The sequence below is a fragment of the Onthophagus taurus genome, chromosome 3 (assembly GCF_036711975.1).
Source record: "Onthophagus taurus isolate NC chromosome 3, IU_Otau_3.0, whole genome shotgun sequence".
NCBI lineage: Eukaryota > Metazoa > Arthropoda > Insecta > Coleoptera > Scarabaeidae > Onthophagus > Onthophagus taurus.
In genome coordinates this window covers 27,875,457-27,897,299 of record NC_091968.1, presented here as the reverse complement: position 1 = coordinate 27,897,299, position 21,843 = coordinate 27,875,457, and the positions used below count along the sequence as shown (strand labels likewise).

General features: G+C 30.9%; 1 protein-coding gene across 1 annotated transcript in view; it reads left to right on the top strand.

The window, feature by feature from the left end:
* LOC111428759 (RNA-binding protein MEX3B) overlaps positions 1 to 21,843 on the top strand; it is a 75,985-nt gene that overhangs the window by 13,417 nt on the left and 40,725 nt on the right. The window lies entirely within an intron of this gene.

Sequence of the window (21,843 nt, the reverse complement as noted above, 5' to 3'; positions counted from 1 at the left end):
ACGAAGACACAAAAAACTAAGAGCATCCGCTTATTGTCTTCTTCCTGCAAGTCCTGTATACGTGTGAAATCCTGCCTTCCACGTTAAATACAACACCGTGGGGTCAAGTTACGATTGCCCGGGCTTGACAGTTACGTAAAGGCCTCTTTCGTCGTAGTCCGTTGGCATTTCCCTTGGCCTTGCTTCGTCTCTTTCCAAAGGTCCCCCGATTCTGATCGGGGGGACCCCCCCAATGTGACCGAGGGGGTCTTTTTGCAACGACCCGAAGCTTTGGTTTCAACGGATACGACGACTTCTGGGAGGCCGGAGAGTAGTAAATTGAGAACATTTTCTGAAATATTATATTCGTACAATGTAAAGGGAAAAAGAATGATCTAAAAATCATCAATAAAAATTATGATGATGGCAAGTGGTTAAATGAGAAACTCAAATAAACATTACGTTTGTCGTGGATTTTATCAATAAAACAAAGTAGCGTCTCCAAATAGATTTCGAAATAACTATAACCTTCAGAGCGCACCTTAAGTGCGTAATACGAAACGATTACTTAATTTTCACCATGAACGTTTATAATGTAAAGACAATTAAACTTTCACCGACGATGAAGATTATGAAGTAACGATTTTTCTTCATTTCGAGCCAAGTTAATTAACCCAATTGTGCTTCTTTAGTGAATATTTAAAAAAAATGAATAGAAATCAAACATTCACCAGTAAGGTAAATAGACCAAAAATAAATATAAACCTCGTAATCAAGAGGTGCTTATTTTGCGTTTAATTTTTAAATAAAATGAGATTAAGTTCCAAGATAAGCAAAGATCGTGAGTATCATAACAGATTTAGATTCCAGTTTAAACTTCGTTACACGAATCAATAAAAATATGTCAAATAAGACCTAAAAAAAATTTATTTTATAAATTAACTCGTATCTCTTAAATAATTTTAAACGCTTCTCAGTATACTAATTTAGTGCTTGTTAACTCGTCTGTTTCCTGTCTTTTATTATTCAACTTTCGTAAATTAATTTTCCAAAAAGGACAATGACTACAATTAGTTCGTACGCCGTCGTAATAATATCGTAAAAAAAATATAAAATAAAAGTAGGAACAACTCAGACTGTCCTTGAACTGGTCGGGTTCGTTCAAAGGAAATGTGTTGAATGAACCTGGGTGAAGAATAGGCAAATGAAAGATGGCCGTGTCTCTTTAATCTGTCAGTTTGATCAGCTTGGGGAATACAAGGTTATCAAAAAAGCGTTTTCTTTAAACTCAAACGACCGCCTTTTAGTTATAGAGAAATATAGTCCCGGTTTACACGACTATAACTTTAAAAACTTTGGGGAATTTGAGATCCTCCCAAATTAAGCCTAAAAGGATCGTGTAATTGGCGTTTTACGAGCCGATCGTAAACGCGAACGAGAATTTCGTCGGTTATAAAAATCAGTACAAATTAATTTCAAGTCGCATTCAAAATACGGGAGACCCAGATGAATTTTTTTTATCTTTATGCGTTTGGGATAAGAGGGCGAAGATTAAACCTTTTTAAGCCCATAAGACGGTAGTTTTACATCTGTCAACAGTATACGAAGGGTGATGATGATACTTTTAAACTTAAAAACACAAATATTATTTCGATATTATTACTTTAAATAAATCACATTGACATTTCTGTCGAAAAAAACATAACCTAAAAACATAATCTCCCCTTACAAACTAACTTCACACCAACGCTTTCAACTAAAACATAAAAATGTTTTAATTTCGTATCTGTACATTTATAATTTATCAAAACACTTACCTCGTCACTCCAAGAACTGATTTAACACGAATTATTAAATATCCGAATTGATTTTCACCTATTTTTCGATAAATTAAATCACAATTAACCACCAACAACTGTCAAACACCGACGCGATTCTTTCATTTGTTTTGACACGACGCTATTAAATTTAAAGATCGATTTTTTTTTAAGGAATTAAATTTGATGATTTCCTTTTTATTTATTAATAAAAACACTTTCAATTAATTCTAATAAGTGTAAATTAAGAATGTATTAATAAATCTAATATGTTTAAAAATAAATTAATGTTTTAATTTTTAGAGTAATCCATTAAATTTTATGTCTATGATTATCACATCGATTTGATTAAGATTTTTGAACAATCTAATTTATATTTATTAATAAAATTGGGTGAATTTGATTCAAGTAATGTTCCAAAATGAGATTTGAAAGTAATTAAATAAATTAAAAACGATTTAATTGAATTTAATATTGAATGAAAGGTGACAGGTTATAAATAGCCTCTAAACGGGGATTATGAAATGTCATTACGATTAATTTTATGGTTGATTTCAAATTTAAATTGTTAATAAATTCGATTTAAAACACGTAAAGTTATGTCTTATTTTAAATTATTAATGATTTTGTTATATTTAAAAAGGAAATTTTGTTTTTTTTAATTTGTATTAGAATTATAATCTCTAAACAGGGGTAGTCTCATGGATACTTAGATTATACAGTGTGGGTCAAAATTACGGAATAATTTTGTTGTTATTTAAATAATTCCACCTACACAAGATCATATTGTAAATGGATGAGGAATTATTTTGTAAATTTTTTTTTTGTGAGTAAGTGTGAAGTCTGGTGTCGGCACATAGCGAACGATACAAAACGTAACGTGGCGAATAATTGGTTCCTTTGAGCTTTAGCAAGCTCGCGGCGATCCCAATTTATAAGAATCGACATACGTTGTCGTCCCGGTCGCGAACCTACCGCAGACTTCTTGGTGCTGGTGCAGTGTGGCACAAAGCCGCGCGCGTTTACGAGGTTTTTATGGTGATTGGCGCGGCGCGGACCGCGTTTTATGTCTTTTCTCTTCTCGTTGCTGCACCGTCCGTTCCGATCGGGCCAAGGGTGGACCCGAAGAGGGCAAAAAGGAAATCGCGAATCCGGCCAAAACAAAGGCGAAGAGTGTGCGTCTGGTGGCCTCGGACCCACGACGACGGCAAAAGTATGCACATTTAGAGGACGACTTACGCGAGGCGGCGAACCCCAAAGCTTCTCTTCGTTTTCTCTCCCGCTCACTTCTTCTCCACCACCATCCATTCCCATGACCGTTTCGCTTTGACCGCGAACTTTCAAGTCGACCATTGTGGGACTATTCGATTCTGTGTCCTTTCTGACTCATGGTTACTTGTGTGGCGATTGGAGAGAAAGAAAGTTTTTCTTGGAACTTTAAATACCTTTTTAATTGATGGTGGTGGTTTTAATCTTTTTTTTAGTGTTTGTATTTATTTGTAATTGTAACCTTCAATTTTCCTAAGACCAATAATCTTCTGCCATGTACATTTTCTAATATGGTAAACCACGATCGATTTTCGAGATTGGATAATTGCTTAGTAGCTAAATAGAAATAATAAAATTGTGAAGGAAGAAGGAAGGCGACGACGAAGTGTTATACGAGACGAAGTGGTATACAAAATGAAGTGGTATAGAAGACGAAGGTGCGTCGCCTTTTAGTTTATAGGTTAAAATGGGAATATACATTAAACGCATCAGACTGGTGCCTAAGAGGTACTCGAGAGATCGTCTACTTCCTGTCTCTAGTGTATCCACGGTTAAACGTAGATAGACGTGAATTAAATGCTAACGGGTTTTCAGTTTACTTAAGAGATTCATGTCTAACTTCCATTTGATACCGTTTTCAACTTTTTATAAATCCACTTCTTCCTTGGCGCCGTAACTTTTCTCTTTCTTTTACCTAAAAGACAAAGGCGGTCAGCTTCGCTTTTTATTTTCAACCTTTTTGTGATTTTTTTTGATGGTGGTTCGATTATTTTTTCTTTTGGGCCTGATGGTGTATCTGCTGTTGCCACTAATGATCAGAAAATCGGCAAGTCGTGGGAATCAGAAGAGGTGGTCGGTTTGGGGTCTGGCGGCGGTGGTTTTGGGGTTCATCGTTGGTCTTGGACGGCAGCTGGCGCGACCTTCCGGCCACATGATGCGCCGTGCGCACAAAGGGCCTGTCGGACGCCGAAGGCGATTGCCCCAGGTCTGTTTTGCAGCTGCCGGTCTGGCCTCTCAAACCCGAAATTTTCGACGACCGGACAAGCTAACAAGAATACAGGTTCTTCGTCGACCCGCATAAACTGTCTACGAAGAAGATGCCAGACGTTCGATGGCCTCACTTCTCCACCTTATTATTATTTTATTTTTATTTATTACATTTTAGTTATAATTTTTTAACTACATCTTCAGCAACATCTTTTTTTACTTTTCAACTTTACCTCAAAATGTTAAAATGAAGGAATCATTTTAATCTCAAATTAAAGATAAAGATTTCTTCTTTAAAATGATGTATAACACGTGTTAGGTTGCATTATAAAAATTTTTTGAAAAAAGATTTTGAAGTTTTCAACTTAACCTTAAACTGTCAAAATGCAGATCGGAACTTAAAGTATCCTTATTGGGTTATTTATAAAAATGAAGAAATGATTTTAATCTCAAATTAAAGATAAAGATTTCTTCTTTAAAATGATGTATAAAACGTATTGGGTTGGATTATAAAAAATTATAGAAAAATAATTTTAACTTTATTGAAACGTCAAAATCAAAATGAAACTTTAAATCGTTGTGGATGGTTTATTTATGCAAATTATTTAACGATCTTGGTGTAAAAATAAAGCTAAAACATTCCTTTTTAATTCAGTGTATCAAAAATGTTGGGTTGTATTATAAAAATTTTCTGAAAAAGAATTGGGAAGTTATTCAACTTAACCCCAAAATGTCAAAAGACAGATCGAAACTTAAAATATCCTAGTTGGGTTATTTATGAAAATGAAGAAATGATTTTAATTCCAAATTAAAGATAAAGATTTCTTCTTTAAAATGATATATAAAACGTATTGGGTTAGATTATAAAAAATTATAGAAAAATAATCTTAACTTTATTGAAACGTCAAAATCAAAAAGAAACTTTAAATCGTTGTGGATGGTTTATTTATGCAAATTATTTAATGATCTTGGTGTTAAAATAAAGCTAAAACATTCCTGTTTAATTCAGTGTATCAAAAATGTTGGGTTGTATTATAAAATTTTTTTGAAAAAGAATTGGGAAGTTTATCAACTTAACCCCAAAATGTCAAAATGCAAATCGAAACTTAAAATATCCTTCTTGGGTTATTTATGAAAATGAAGAAATGATTTTAATCTCAAATTAAAGATAAAGATTTCTTCTTTAAAATGATGTATAAAACGTATTGGGTTGGATTATAAAAAATTATAGAAAAATAATCTTAACTTTATTGAAACGTCAAAATCAAAAAGAAACTTAAATCGTTGTGGATGGTTTATTTATGAAAATTATTTAACGATCTTGGTATTAAAATGAAGCTAAAACATTCCACTTTAAGTCAATGTATCAAAAATGTTGGGTTGTATTCTAAAAATTTGTTGAAAAAAGATTTTAAAGTTAGTTTTCACTTAACGTTAAAATGTCAAAATGCAAATCGAAACTTAAAATATCCTAGTTGGGTTATTTATAAAAATGGAGAAATGATTTTAATCTCAAATTAAAGATAAAGATTTCTTCTTTAAAATGATGTATAAAACGTATTGGGTTCGATTATAAAAAATTATAGAAAAATAATCTTAACTTTATTGATACGTCAAAATCAAGAAGAAACTTTAAATTTAAATCGCTGTGGATGGTTTATTTATGCAAATTATTTAACGATCTTGGTATTAAAGTAAAGCTAAAATATTCCTTTTTAATTCAGTGTATCAAAAATGTTGGGTTGTATTATAAAAATTTTTTGAAAAAGAATTTTGAAGTTTTTCAACTTAATCCCAAAATGTCAAAATGCAGATCGAAACTTAAAATATCCTAGTTGGGTTATTTATGAAAATGAAGAAGTGATTTTAATCTCAAATTAAAGATAAAGATTTCTTCTTTAAAATGATGTATAAAAGGTATTGGGTTGGATTATAAAAAATTATAGAAAAATAATCTTAACTTTATTGAAACGTCAAAATCAAAAAGATACTTTAATTCGCTGTGGATAGTTTATTTCTGCAAATTATTTAGTGATCTTGGTGTTAAAATAAAGCTAAAACATTCCTCTTTAAATTAATGTATCAAAAATGTTGGGTTATATTATAAAAATTTTTTGAAAAAAAATTGGGAAGTTTTTCAACTTAACCCCAAAATGTCAAAATGCAGATCGAAACTTAAAATATCCTTGTTGGGTTATTTATAAAAATGAAGAAATGATTTTAATCTCAAATTAAAGATAAAGATTTCTTCTTTAAAATGATGTATAAAACGTATTAGGTTGGATTATAAAAAATTATAGAAAAATAATCTTAATTTTATTGAAACGTCAAAATCAAAAAGAAACTTTAAATCGTTGTGGATGGTTTATTAATGCAAATTATTTAACGATCTTGGTATTAAAATAAAGCTAAAACATTCCTCTTTAAATTAATGTATCAAAAATGTTGGGTTATATTATAAAAATTTTTTGAAAAAAAATTGGGAGGTTTTTCGACTTAACCCCAAAATGTCAAAATGCAGATCGAAACTTAAAATATCCTAGTTGGGTGATTTATAAAAATGGAGAAATGATTTTAATTCCAAATTAAAGATAAAGATTTCTTCTTTAAAATGATGTATAAAACGTATTAGGTTGGATTATAAAAAATTATAGAAAAATAATCTTAATTTTATTGAAACGTCAAAATCAAAAAGAAACTTTAAATCGTTGTGGATGGTTTATTTATGCAAATTATTTAACGATCTTGGTGTTAAAATAAAGCTAAAACATTCCTCTTTAAATTAATGTATCAAAAATGTTGGGTTGTATTATAAAAATTTTTTGAAAAAAGATTTTTAAGTTAGTTTTCACTTAAAATGTCAAAATGCAGATCGAAACTTAAAATATCCTAGTTGGGTTATTTATGAAAATGAAGAAATGATGTTAATTCCAAATTAAAGATAAAGATTTCTTCTTTAAAATGATGTATAAAACGTATTGGGTTGGATTATAAAAAATTATAGAAAAATAATCTTAATTTTATTGAAACGTCAAAATCAACAAGAAACTTTAAATCGTTGTGGATGGTTTATTTATGCAAATTATTTAACAATTTTGGCATTAAAGTAAAGCTAAAACATTCCTCTTTAAATTAATGTATCAAAAATGTTGGGTTATATTATAAAAATTTTTTGAAAAAAAATTGGGAAATTTTTCAACTTAACCCCAAAATGTCAAAAGGCAGATCGAAACTTAAATTATCCTAGTTGGGTTATTTATAAAAATGAAGAAATGATTTTAATCTCAAATTAAAGATAAAGATTTCTTCTTTAAAATGATGTATAAAACGTATTGGGTTCGATTATAAAAAATTATAGAAAAATAATCTTAACTTTATTGAAACGTCAAAATCAAAAAAGTAACTTTAAATCGTTGTGGATGGCTTATTTATGCAAATTATTTAACGATCTTGGTATTAAAATGAAGCTAAAACATTGCTCTTTAAATTAATGTATTAAAAATGTTGGGTTGTATTATAAAATTTTTTTAAAAAAATATTGGAAAGTTTATGTTTTCAACATAACCCCAAAATGTCAAAATGCAGATCGAAACTTAAAATATCCTTGTTGGGTTATTTATAAAAAGGAAGAAATGATTTTAATATCAAATTAAAGATAAAGATTTCTTCTTTAAAATGATGTATAAAACGTATTGGGTTGGATTATAAAAAAATATAGAAAAATAATGTTGACTTTATTGATACGTCAAAATCAAGAAGAAACTTTAAATTTAAATCGCTGTGGATGGTTTATTTATGCAAATTATTTAACGATCTTGGTATTAAAATAAAGCTAAAACATTCCTTTTTAAATCAATTTATCAAAAATGTTGGGTTGTATTAGAAAAATTTTTTGAAAAGAGATTGGGAAGTTTTGTTTTCAACTTAACCCCAAAATGTCAAAATGCAGATCGAAACTTAAAATATCCTAGTTGGGTTATTTATGAAAATGAAGAAATGATTTTAATTCCAAATTAAAGATAAAGATTTCTTCTTTAAAATGATGTATAATACGTATTGGGTTAAATTATAAAAAATTATAGAAAAATAATCTTAATTTTATTGAAACGTCAAAATCAAAAAGAAACTTTAAATCGCTATGGATGGTTTATTTATGCAAATTATTTAACGATCTTGGTATTAAAATGAAGCTAAAACATTCCACTTTAAATCAATGTATCAAAAATGTTGGGTTGTATTATAAAAATTTTTTTGAAAAGAAATTTTATTAATAACAATAAAGATGAAGCAGAAAGAATTTATGACACTCAAATGGTGTTTTTGGTCTTTTTGGATGTAGTCTTTCCCAGAAATAGTACCCCGTTAAAGGTTTACAAGGCCGACCTCATAAATAGTGATAAAATATATCTGAGAGGAGGCAAATGTTTCCAACTCTTCAGGAGGAGAGAACTTCTTGTGCGTTGTAAATCGGGCCGTTGCAGGTAGCTGCCTTCGATAATACACTTTCTGAACGTCGGATTAGTTATGCGTTGTGAACCAGGGGGCGTCTAACCTCTTACAAGCACCAGACTGCGAAAAATTAACTGCTTCCACCTCACCAAAAAGACCAATTTATCTTATTTCTCATTTTTTGATTTAAAAATATCGATTTCTTTGTTTGCAATAAAAGTAATTTTTTATTTTCTTTGTTACAGGTAAATAACACGATAATAATTTATTCCTTTCCTTCTACATCCGGCGGCACGTAAGTCTTTTCCCAACTCAATAATATGACACACACTCAGTCACACATCGTGCTAACAAACTCGGTTCGCGTTTTCGAACACTCCAAGAATGCCAAGTATATCCGTATCATTTAAAAACAACCATTATTTCCGGTTGAGACTAAAACACTTCTTTACACTAAATTAGTTAGAGTTTGATATCGATTTTCTTCTCAAGGTTGACATTAACAAAAAAATTAAGTGGAATCGGTAAACATGAAGGTTGTTCGATTAAAACTTTATAAACAATAATATATTAACCACAAGATCGTTTAAGCAAACCCTCTTAAATCACCCTAAAGAAGAAAAAAACGATTAAGCTGACTTAAAGCGGTCTTAGACTCCAGTAATCGTCACAACTCGGAAATTAAATCACATTAAACTTGACGGTCGACGCGTGCTCCTCCTATACCTTGGGATTTTATGGCCCCAATGAGGGGCCCGTAAAGGTCTCAATTCTTAGAAATCTTCGACCGCGTTGTCGGCGGCGGCGTCGAAAAGATTACAGGAGACTCAGGTAGTTGAGGTCCTTCTTCACCCATCGGTTTCTTCTCCTCTTCTCTTCTCTTTCTTATTCTTCTAAAGATTTCGACATGTTTACCTGAGGACCAAAATCATCAAAAGCCGCCGACGATGCGGTTTTATCAAATGGAGCCACGAAAGGTAGAATTCTTAGCGACAGAAGATAAGATATGAGGGCGCCTAGTTACCGAAGGAGCTAAGTTAAAACTTTAACACTTTGTGTCAGATTAGAAAAAAACAAATTTTTAAAGTAAACTAAATTTAATTTATACATATATAAATTTTTGTATACAGTTTATGATCCGATTATTGTTGTTAATGGTCGAGGAATGCGACCCTCGAAGGGGGTCCCTCCAATAATCAATCGAATTCTCATTATCGTTGTGGAACTAGTTTTCTTTCCTTCTCGACGATCCGGAGACTCCGATGCAGGTCGAGATTCCTGCGGCGGGTCGAGCCAAAATAAGCAACACCTTATTAAAGCTTCGGATAATTATCTCTCTTCGAGTCGCTCACTTTCGGTTTCTCAAAGAACCCTCGCGAAGAAAGGAATTTACAAAAAAAAAATCAAAAACTAAAAATGTTTGTTAAAAAAATAATTGGTTTATCTGAATCGAATTGATTTAATTAACAACTTTCCTCTTATTTTATATATTTTATATCGTATTTTCTATAATCACCCTCAATTGAGTTCAAGGTTCATTTTAGGGGTGATCTTTATCGCTGTATGCAAGAAATTATTAATTTCTTAATATTTTAGTGCTTATCTTGCTTCTTATATTCATGATTAACTTCATGGATTATTTCGTTTTTACATCTCAACATTTAAGAGTGATATATTTTTATTTTGTTGTTATATGTAAAAAATCACAAATTTTGATTCATTTTTATTAATTCCTGAAGCTTTGCCAAAACAATTTTTGAACATTATCTAATTTGTTTCACATATTACTTACTCCACATAAAATTTCATCTTTACATTCCTTCATTTCGTGCTCATCAGCTCATTTTTATATCATTAAATACAAGAAATTATGAATTTTAGAATATTTTAATTAAATACTCGACTCTGACGCTTTTCTAATGTGATTTTTAAGTGTTATCTTATTTTCTACACTTATTATTAAGTGTCTTTAAAATTTCGTATTCCCAACTCTTCTTTTGGGGATGATCTGATTGTTTTTGCTATTGTTATATGCAAGAAATCGTTATTTCGATACATTTTAATCAATTACTCGGCTCAAACACTTTACCAATGCAATTTTTAAGTGTTATCTGGTTTCTTACACCTTCTACTTAATCTATAAAAAAAATCGTTTTTGCAACACTCTTTGGGGATGATTTGATCATTTTTTGTTATCGTTTTATGCAAAAAATCGTTAATTTCGACACATTTTAGTTAATTACTCGTCTCAAACACTTTACCAATGCAATTTTTAAGCGTTATCTAACTTTTTACACTCAGTAGTTATTCTATATAAAATTTCGTAGTCCCAGCTCTTCATTTGGGGATGATCTGATTTTTTTCCTATCGTTTTATGCAAGAAATCGTTAATTTTGACACATTTTAATCAATTACTCGACTCAAACACTTTACTAATGCAATTTTTAAGTGCTATCTGGTTTCCTACACCTTCTACTTACTCTATAAAAAAATTTGTCTTTACAACTCTCTTTGGGGATGATCTGATCATTTTTTGTTATCATTTATGTAAAAAATCGTTAATTCCGACACATTTTAATTAATTACTCGTCTCAAACACTTTACCAGTACAATTTTTAATCGTTATCTAACTTCTTCCACTTGCTAGTTATTCTATATAAAATTTCGTATTCCCAGCTCTTCATTTGGAGATGATCTGATTTTTTTCCTATCGTTTTATGCAAAAAATCGTTAATTTCGACACATTTTAATCAAGTACTCGGCTCAAACACTTTACCAATGCAATTTTTAAGTGTTATCTGGTTTTTTACACCTTCTACTTACTCTATAAAGAAATTTGTCTTTACAACTCTCTTTGGGGATGATCTGATCATTTTATGTTATCGTTTTATTCAAGAAATCGTTAATTTCGACACATTTTAATTAATTACTCGTCTCAAACACTTTACCAATGCAATTTTTAAACGTTATCCAACTTCTTACACTCACTAGTTATTTTATATAAAATTTCGTACCCCCAGCTCATCATTTGGGGTTGATCTGATTTTTTTTGCTATCGTTATATGCAAGAAATCGTTAATTTTGGCACATTTTAATCACGTACTCGTCTCAAACACTTTTCCAATGCAATTTTGAAGTGTTATCTGGTTTCTTACACCTTCTATTTAATCTATAAAAAATTTCGTCTTTACAACTCTCTTTGGGGATGATCTGATCATTTTTTGTTATCGTTTTATGCAAAAAATCGTTAATTTCGACACATTTTAATTAATTACTCGTCCCAAACACTTTACCAATGCAATTTTTAAACATTATCTAACTTGTTACACTCACTAGTTATTCTATATAAAATTTCGTATTCCCAGCTCTTCAGTTGGTGATGATCTGATTGTTTTTGCTGTCGTTATATGCAAGAAATCGTTAATTTCAACACATTTCAATTAATTACTCGGCTCAAATACTTTACCAATACAATTTTTAAGTGTTATCCGGTTTCTTACACCCTCTACTTACTCTATAAACAATTTCGCTTTTACAACTCTATTTGGGAATGATCTGATCATTTTTTGTTATCGTTTTATGCAAAAAAATCGTTAATTTCAACACATTTTAATTAATTACTCGTCTCAAATACTTTACCAATGCAATTTTGAAGCTTTATCCAACTTCTTACACTCACTAGTTATTCTATATAAAATTTCGTATCCCCAGCTCATCATTTGGGGTTGATCTGATTTTTTTTGCTATCGTTATATGCAAGAAATCGTTAATTTCGACACATTTTAATTAATTACTCGTCTCAAACACTTTACCAATGCAATTTTTAAGCATTATCTAACTTCTTACACCCACTAGTTATTCTATATAAAATTTCGTATCCCCAGCTCATCATTTGGGGTTGATCTGATTTTTTTTGCTATCGTTATATGCAAGAAATCGTTAATTTCGACACATTTTAATTAATTACTCGTCTCAAACACTTTACCAATGCAATTTTTAAGCATTATCTAACTTCTTACACCCACTAGTTATTCTATATAAAATTTCGTATCCCCAGCTCATCATTTGGGGTTGATCTGATTTTTTTTGCTATCGTTATATGCAAGAAATCGTTAATTTCGACACATTTTAATTAATTACTCGTCTCAAACACTTTACCAATGCAATTTTTAAGCATTATCTAACTTCTTACACCCACTAGTTATTCTATATAAAATTTCGTATCCCCAGCTCATCATTTGGGGTTGATCTGATTTTTTTTGCTATCGTTATATGCAAGAAATCGTTAATTTCGACACATTTTAATCCATTACTCGTCTCAAACACTTTACCAATGCAATTTTTAAGTGTTATCTGGTTTCTTACACCTTCTATTTACTCTATAAAAAATTTCGTTTTTACAACTCTCTTTGGAGATGATCTGATCATTTTTTTGTAATCGTTTTAAGCAAAAAATCGTTAATTTCGACACATTTTAATTAATTACTCGTCTCAAACACTTTACCAATGCAATTTTTAAACGTTATCCAACTTCTTACACTCACTAGTTATTTTATATAAAATTTCGTATCCCCAGCTCATCATTTGGGGTTGATCTGATTTTTTTTGCTATCGTTTTATGCAAAAAAATCGTTAATTTCGACACATTTTAATGAATTACTCGTCTCAAACACTTTACCAATGCAATTTTTAAGTGTTATCTGGTTTCTTACACCTTCTATTTACTCTATAAAAAATTTCGTTTTTACAACTCTCTTTGGAGATGATCTGATCATTTTTTTGCAATCGTTTTAAGCAAAAAATCGTTAATTTCGACACATTTTAATTAATTACTCGTCTCAAACACTTTACCATTGCAATTTTTAAACGTTATCCAACTTCTTACACTCACTAGTTATTCTATATAAAATTTCGTACCCCCAGCTCATCATTTGGGGTTGATCTGATTTTTTTTGCTATCGTTATATGCAAGAAATCGTTAATTTCGGCACATTTTAATCCATTACTCGTCTCAAACACTTTACCAATGCAATTTTTAAGTGTTATCTGGTTTCTTACACCTTCTATTTAATCTATAAAAAGTTTCGTCTTTACAACTCTCTTTGGGGATGATCTGATCATTTTTTGTTATCATTGATGCAAAATATCGTTAATTTCGACACATTTTAATTAATTACTCGTCTCAAACACTTTACCAATACAATTTTTAATCGTTATCTAACTTCTTACACTCCCTAGTTATACTATATAAAATTTCGTATTCCCAGTTCTTCATTTGGGGATGATCTGATTTTTTTTCTATCGTTTTATGCAAGAAATCATTAATTTTGACACATTTTAATCAATTACTCGGCTCAAACACTTTACCAATGCAATTTTTAAGTGTTATCTGGTTTCTTACACCTTCTATTTACTCTATAAAAAATTTCGTTTTTACAACTCTCTTTGGAGATGATCTGATCATTTTTTTGCAATCGTTTTAAGCAAAAAATCGTTAATTTCGACACATTTTAATTAATTACTCGTCTCAAACACTTTACCAATACAATTTTTAAACGTTATCCAACTTCTTACACTCACTAGTTATTCTATATAAAATTTCGAATCCCCAGCTCATCATTTGGGGTTTATCTGATTTTTTTTGCTATCGTTATATGCAAGAAATCGTTAATTTTGACACATTTTAATCAAGTACTCGTCTCAAACACTTTACTAATGCAATTTTTAAGTGTTATCCGGTTTCTTACACCCTCTACTTACTCTATAAACAATTTCGCTTTTACAACTCTATTTGGGAATAATCTGATCATTTTTTGTTATCGTTTTATGCAAAAAAATCGTTAATTTCAACACATTTTAATTAATTACTCGTCTCAAACACTTTACCAATGCAATTTTTAAGTGTTATCTGGTTTCTTACACCTTCTACTTAATCTATAAAAAAATTCGTTTTTGCAACTCTCTTTGGAGATGATCTGATCATTTTTTTGCAATCGTTTTAAGCAAAAAATCGTTAATTTCGACACATTTTAATTAATTACTCGTCTCAAACACTTTACCAATGCAATTTTTAAGCATTATCTAACTTCTTACACCCACTAGTTATTCTATATAAAATTTCGTATCCCCAGCTCATCATTTGGGGTTGATCTGATTTTTTTTGTTATCGTTATATGCAAGAAATCGTTAATTTCGACACATTTTAATCCATTACTCGTCTCAAACACTTTACTAATGCAATTTTTAAGTGTTATCTGGTTTCTTACACCCTCTACTTACTCTATAAACAATTTCGCTTTTACAACTCTATTTGGGAATGATCTGATCATTTTTTGTTATCGTTTTATGCAAAAAAATCGTTAATTTCGACACATTTTAATTAATTACTCGTCTCAAACACTTTACCAATGCAATTTTTAAGTGTTATCTGGTTTCTTACACCTTCTATTTACTCTATAAAAAATTTCGTTTTTACAACTCTCTTTGGAGATGATCTGATCATTTTTTTGTAATCGTTTTAAGCAAAAAATCGTTAATTTCGACACATTTTAATTAATTACTCGTCTCAAACACTTTACCAATGCAATTTTTAAACGTTATCCAACTTCTTACACTCACTAGTTATTTTATATAAAATTTCGTATCCCCAGCTCATCATTTGGGGTTGATCTGATTTTTTTTGCTATCGTTTTATGCAAAAAAATCGTTAATTTCGACACATTTTAATGAATTACTCGTCTCAAACACTTTACCAATGCAATTTTTAAGTGTTATCTGGTTTCTTACACCTTCTATTTACTCTATAAAAAATTTCGTTTTTACAACTCTCTTTGGAGATGATCTGATCATTTTTTTGCAATCGTTTTAAGCAAAAAATCGTTAATTTCGACACATTTTAATTAATTACTCGTCTCAAACACTTTACCATTGCAATTTTTAAACGTTATCCAACTTCTTACACTCACTAGTTATTCTATATAAAATTTCGTACCCCCAGCTCATCATTTGGGGTTGATCTGATTTTTTTTGCTATCGTTATATGCAAGAAATCGTTAATTTCGGCACATTTTAATCCATTACTCGTCTCAAACACTTTACCAATGCAATTTTTAAGTGTTATCTGGTTTCTTACACCTTCTATTTAATCTATAAAAAGTTTCGTCTTTACAACTCTCTTTGGGGATGATCTGATCATTTTTTGTTATCATTGATGCAAAATATCGTTAATTTCGACACATTTTAATTAATTACTCGTCTCAAACACTTTACCAATACAATTTTTAATCGTTATCTAACTTCTTACACTCCCTAGTTATACTATATAAAATTTCGTATTCCCAGTTCTTCATTTGGGGATGATCTGATTTTTTTTCTATCGTTTTATGCAAGAAATCATTAATTTTGACACATTTTAATCAATTACTCGGCTCAAACACTTTACCAATGCAATTTTTAAGTGTTATCTGGTTTCTTACACCTTCTATTTACTCTATAAAAAATTTCGTTTTTACAACTCTCTTTGGAGATGATCTGATCATTTTTTTGCAATCGTTTTAAGCAAAAAATCGTTAATTTCGACACATTTTAATTAATTACTCGTCTCAAACACTTTACCAATACAATTTTTAAACGTTATCCAACTTCTTACACTCACTAGTTATTCTATATAAAATTTCGAATCCCCAGCTCATCATTTGGGGTTTATCTGATTTTTTTTGCTATCGTTATATGCAAGAAATCGTTAATTTTGACACATTTTAATCAAGTACTCGTCTCAAACACTTTACTAATGCAATTTTTAAGTGTTATCCGGTTTCTTACACCCTCTACTTACTCTATAAACAATTTCGCTTTTACAACTCTATTTGGGAATAATCTGATCATTTTTTGTTATCGTTTTATGCAAAAAAATCGTTAATTTCAACACATTTTAATTAATTACTCGTCTCAAACACTTTACCAATGCAATTTTTAAGTGTTATCTGGTTTCTTACACCTTCTACTTAATCTATAAAAAAATTCGTTTTTGCAACTCTCTTTGGAGATGATCTGATCATTTTTTTGCAATCGTTTTAAGCAAAAAATCGTTAATTTCGACACATTTTAATTAATTACTCGTCTCAAACACTTTACCAATGCAATTTTTAAGCATTATCTAACTTCTTACACCCACTAGTTATTCTATATAAAATTTCGTATCCCCAGCTCATCATTTGGGGTTGATCTGATTTTTTTTGTTATCGTTATATGCAAGAAATCGTTAATTTCGACACATTTTAATCCATTACTCGTCTCAAACACTTTACTAATGCAATTTTTAAGTGTTATCTGGTTTCTTACACCCTCTACTTACTCTATAAACAATTTCGCTTTTACAACTCTATTTGGGAATGATCTGATCATTTTTTGTTATCGTTTTATGCAAAAAAATCGTTAATTTCGACACATTTTAATTAATTACTCGTCTCAAACACTTTACCAATGCAATTTTTAAGTGTTATCTGGTTTCTTACACCTTCTATTTACTCTATAAAAAATTTCGTTTTTACAACTCTCTTTGGAGATGATCTGATCATTTTTTTGCAATCGTTATATGCAAGAAATCGTTAATTTTGGCACATTTTAATTAATTACTCGTCTCAAACACTTATCCGATGTAATTTTTAATTGTCTATTTATCTATTTAGAAAAAGCATCATTTTGAAACATTTTAATAAATTTTATATTATTATCTTGTTTCTTACATTGTTTATAACTCTTCGATTATGAATTTTTCCAATTTTTTTATATTCGAAAGTATCGAAAGTCTCCACTTTTGCTTTCAACGCATTGAAACAATCGTTTCAGGGGCCGCCCTTGGCATAGCTTCTTCGAGATCGCCCCGTATATGGCAAGAAGAACGAAACCTCCTTCTTCTCGAGAGAGTGTTCTTCTTCGTTCTTCATTCTTCGACTTTAGACGACGACGGCGGCGGTGGTGGTGGTGGTTGGGTTGTTGGCGGTCGATTGACCGTTCGGGTCCTCGGTATCCGATGCCTTCGAGGAATCCGTCCGGGCCCCAAAGAGAGCAACAATCAGAATTGCAAATGCGTCCCAACAGAAGAAGTAGAAAGGTCTAGAAGAGGGCCACCAGATCTTCTTCGTCTCAGGACCGAGTTGAGACGCTTCGAAGTCGTCTGAGATGCAATCTTTGTTAATAACTATTATTTTCTTTGGCGAAATTAAAACGAGTTCGAAACTCGTCGGCTCCACCAGATTTAAGGAGCAAAAAGAATTATTTTACAGGGACGGATTTTGTTAAAGTCTTCTTTTCTCATGGTTAATTTATTAATATTAGCGATTATATTTTAATTAATGGAAAGGATTTTCTTTGTTGATTTCCTCGATTGATCATCGCTTAAAGAAGTTATCCTTGGCTTATTCTTAACTTAGAAGTGACAAAAGGTGCTTAATTTTTCTTTTTAGTTATAATCGCTTCCTTATTAATGACATAATTCGATTTTTCTTGTTTATTTTCATTATCAGAGAAAATTTTTGGAGGTTTTTTTGATAAGATACGAAAATTCGGTGAGTTTTTTGGGTTTGTATTGAAAGAAAGGAATAAAGAAAGAGATAACTGATAATACCCGGTAACCGTTTATTTAATGTAGAGTTAACTTTCGGAGTCAATGTACCTAAAAAGTTCACGCTGTGTTTACAGACTTAGATTGCGTCCAAATATTTAACTTTATCTCCTTTTTCGAAGAAATATTAATATGATGGCGCCTCCTTAAAGCTTAAAGCTTAGCCTTGGAGGTGGAATAAAAAAAATTAAATTAAAGAAGTGGTATAATACTCAAGAAGAGTTAGTCATTGAACAATATCCTAGGTCACGGTTGAAGAGAAGCGGCTTGGCGTCTTAACTGCCGGAAGGAGGAGGGGTTCTTATCCAAGACGTACGTTGTCGGTGGTTAACACGTCCGAGGTTCTCGTCGTCATCAGCCTCAACGTCTGCACTTGACGCTACGATGACTACACGAAGAACGCGAGAGTCTGCGTCGTCGTCGTAGTCGCTGCGGGTAATAGGTCAACGTTTCGATCCGAAGGTTGAGAGAACATCGGCCAGCACCAGACGACGAAAAATGCACGAGAAGGAATGCGACGAGGTAAAGCACCGAGAAAAACAACGAGAAGAAGAACAAGGAGGAGGAGGAACGAGCAAAAAAAAATTAAATACGAAATCCAATAAGAATCTAAAAAAATATAACAAAAAAAGTTTCAAAAACAACAAAAGCTTTCAAGGATAAGTTTAATAATGGTGACGAAAGCCTTCGAAATACAACTTTCGAAACGACGTTGTTATACAAGAAGTCTAAAAATAATGTACCACCTTAACGATCTTTCAATCTACTTCTTCACTTATTGACCAACTGACACCAACACATCTTTAGTATTTAATAAGTCTTTAATAAGAAGTTATTCTCTTCTTGGTAATGATGAGCAAATTGACATAAATATCTTAAAATGAGGTCGTGTTTGCGAACGTTGGATCGAGAAGATTGAATGAAAGTGAAATGGAAGTGAAAACGAACCGGCGAAACGACGACGAAGAAGTGATGGTGGGAGCGGAGGTCGTCGCGATGCCTACGTAACTGGCCGCGGATGTTGAACTAGGTCCCGTCTCAAGGTCTTCGGCGTTGCCGACGTCTTCGCGGCCACTGCGAGAGGAAGGAAGTAGAAGACTCAACGGAATGCCATATATATAAATTTACAACACAAAGAACTCCTCATTAATCATATTCAAAATTTCGAATTTCAAAAACTGACCTTGTCCAAAACGATTATCCAACTTCTTACACTCACCAGTTATTTTATATCAAATTTCGTATTTCCAACTCTTTATTTGAGGATGATCTGATATTTTTTTGGTATCGTTTAAAATCTCAAATACTTTAAATGGTCAAAAATGAAAGACAGTTTCAATGTACTTTACCATAAAATTATTAAATTAACAACGACATAGTTAAACCATTTTAACCTGTAACGTGGTCGTCTTTAATTTTAAACGTTTAACTAATTTTTATGGTATTTTTCGGAATTAAGGAATGTTCTACAACATAATCAGTCAATCCTATAGTTATTTTTTGATAAGATGGATGGAACTTCACCTTTTTAACGAAGTCTCTGAAGTTAAAATACCTATAAGGCGAAACTAGTCAGACGAAAAATAAAAATTTTACAACCAGTTAAAGTACATTGAAATTGTGTTTCATTTTTGACCATTTATTTCTTCACTGATAACATGGATTTAAACAATTTTAATTCATATCAAATACTTTACCGATGCAATTTTGCAGTGTTATCTGATTTCTTACACCCTTTACTTATTCTATAAAAAATTTCGCTTTTACAAGTCTATTTGGGGATGATCTGATCATTTTTTGTAATCGTTTTGTGCAAGAAATCGATAATTTCGACACATTTTACTTAATTACTCGTCTCAAACACTTTACCAATGCAATTTTTAAGCGTTATCCAAATTCTTACACTCACTAGTTATTCTATATAAAATTTCGTATTCCCAGTTCTTCTGTTGGGGATGATCTGATTGTTTTTGTTATCGTTATATGGAAGAAATCGTTAATTTTCACTCATTTTAATGAATTACTTTGCTCAACGACTTTATCAATGCAATTTTGAAGTGTTATCTAGTTGTTTACACCCTCTACTTGCTCTCTAAATAATTTCGTTTTTACAACTCTATTTGGGGATGATCTGATCATTTTTTGTAATCGTTTTATGCAAGAAATCAATAATTTCGACACATTTTAATCAATTACTCGTCTCAAACACTTTACCAATGCAATTTTTAAGCGTTATCCTACTTCTTACACTCACTAGTTATTCTATATAAAATTTCTTATTCCCAGCTCTTCATTTGGGGATGATCTGATTTCTTTTACTATCGGTATATGCAAGAAATCGCTAATTTGAACACATTTTAATTAATTACTCTGCTCAAACACTTTACCAATGCAATTTTGAAGTGTTATCTGATTTCTTACACCCTCTGCTTATTCTATAAAAAATTTCATTATTACAACTCTATTTGGGGATGATCTGATCATTTTTTGTAATCATTTTATGCAAGAAATCGTTGATTTCGACACATTTTAATTAATTACTCGTCTCAAACATTTTACCAATGCAATTTTTAAACGTTATCCAACTTCTTACACTCGCTAGTTATTCTATATAAAATTTCATACTCCCAGCTCTTCATTTGGGGATGATTTGATTATTTTTGTAATCATTTTATGCAAGAAATCGTTAATTTCGACACATTTTAATTAATTACGCGTCTCAAACACTTTACCAATGCAATTTTTAAGCGTTATCCAACTTCTTACACTCACTAGTTATTCTATATAAAATTTCGTATTCCCAGCTCTTCATTTGGGGATGATCTGATTGTTTTTGTTATCGTTATATGCAAGAATTCGTTAATTTTGACACATTTTAGTCAATTACTCGACTCAAACACTTTTCCAATACAATTTTGAAGTGTTATCTGGTTTCTTACACCCTCTGCTTACTCTTTAAAAAATTTCGTTTTTACAACTCTATTTGAGGCTGATCTGATCATTTTTTGTTGTCGTTTTATGCAAAAAATCGTTAATTTCGACACATTTTAATTAATTACTCGTCTCAAACAATTAACCAATGCAATTTTTGAGCGTTATCCAACTTCTTACACTCCCTACTTATTCTATGTAAAATTTCGTATTCCCAGCTCTTCATTTGGGGATGATCTGATTTTTTTTTCTATCGTTTTATGCAAAAAATTGTTAATTTTGACACATTTTAATTAATCACTCTGCTCAAACACTTTACCAATGCAATTTTGAAGTGTTATCTGGTTTCTTAAACCCTCTGCTTACTCTATAAAAAATTTCGCTTTTACAACTCTCTATGGTGATGATCTGATCATTTTTTGTTGTCGTTTTATGCAAAAAATCGTTAATTTCGACACATTTTAATTAATTACTCGTCTCAAACACTTTACCAATGCAATTTTTAAGCGTTATCCTACTTCTTACACTCACTAGTTATTCTATATAAAATTTCTTATTCCCAGCTCTTCATTTGGGGATGATCTGATTTCTTTTACTATCGGTATATGCAAGAAATCGCTAATTTGAACACATTTTAATTAATTACTTTGCTCAAATACTTTACCAATGCAATTTTTAAGTGTTATCTGGTTTCTTACACTCTCTGCTTACTCTACAAAAAAAAATCGCTTTTACAACTCTATTTGGGGATGATCTGTTCTTTTTTTGTTGTCGTTTTATGCAAAAAAT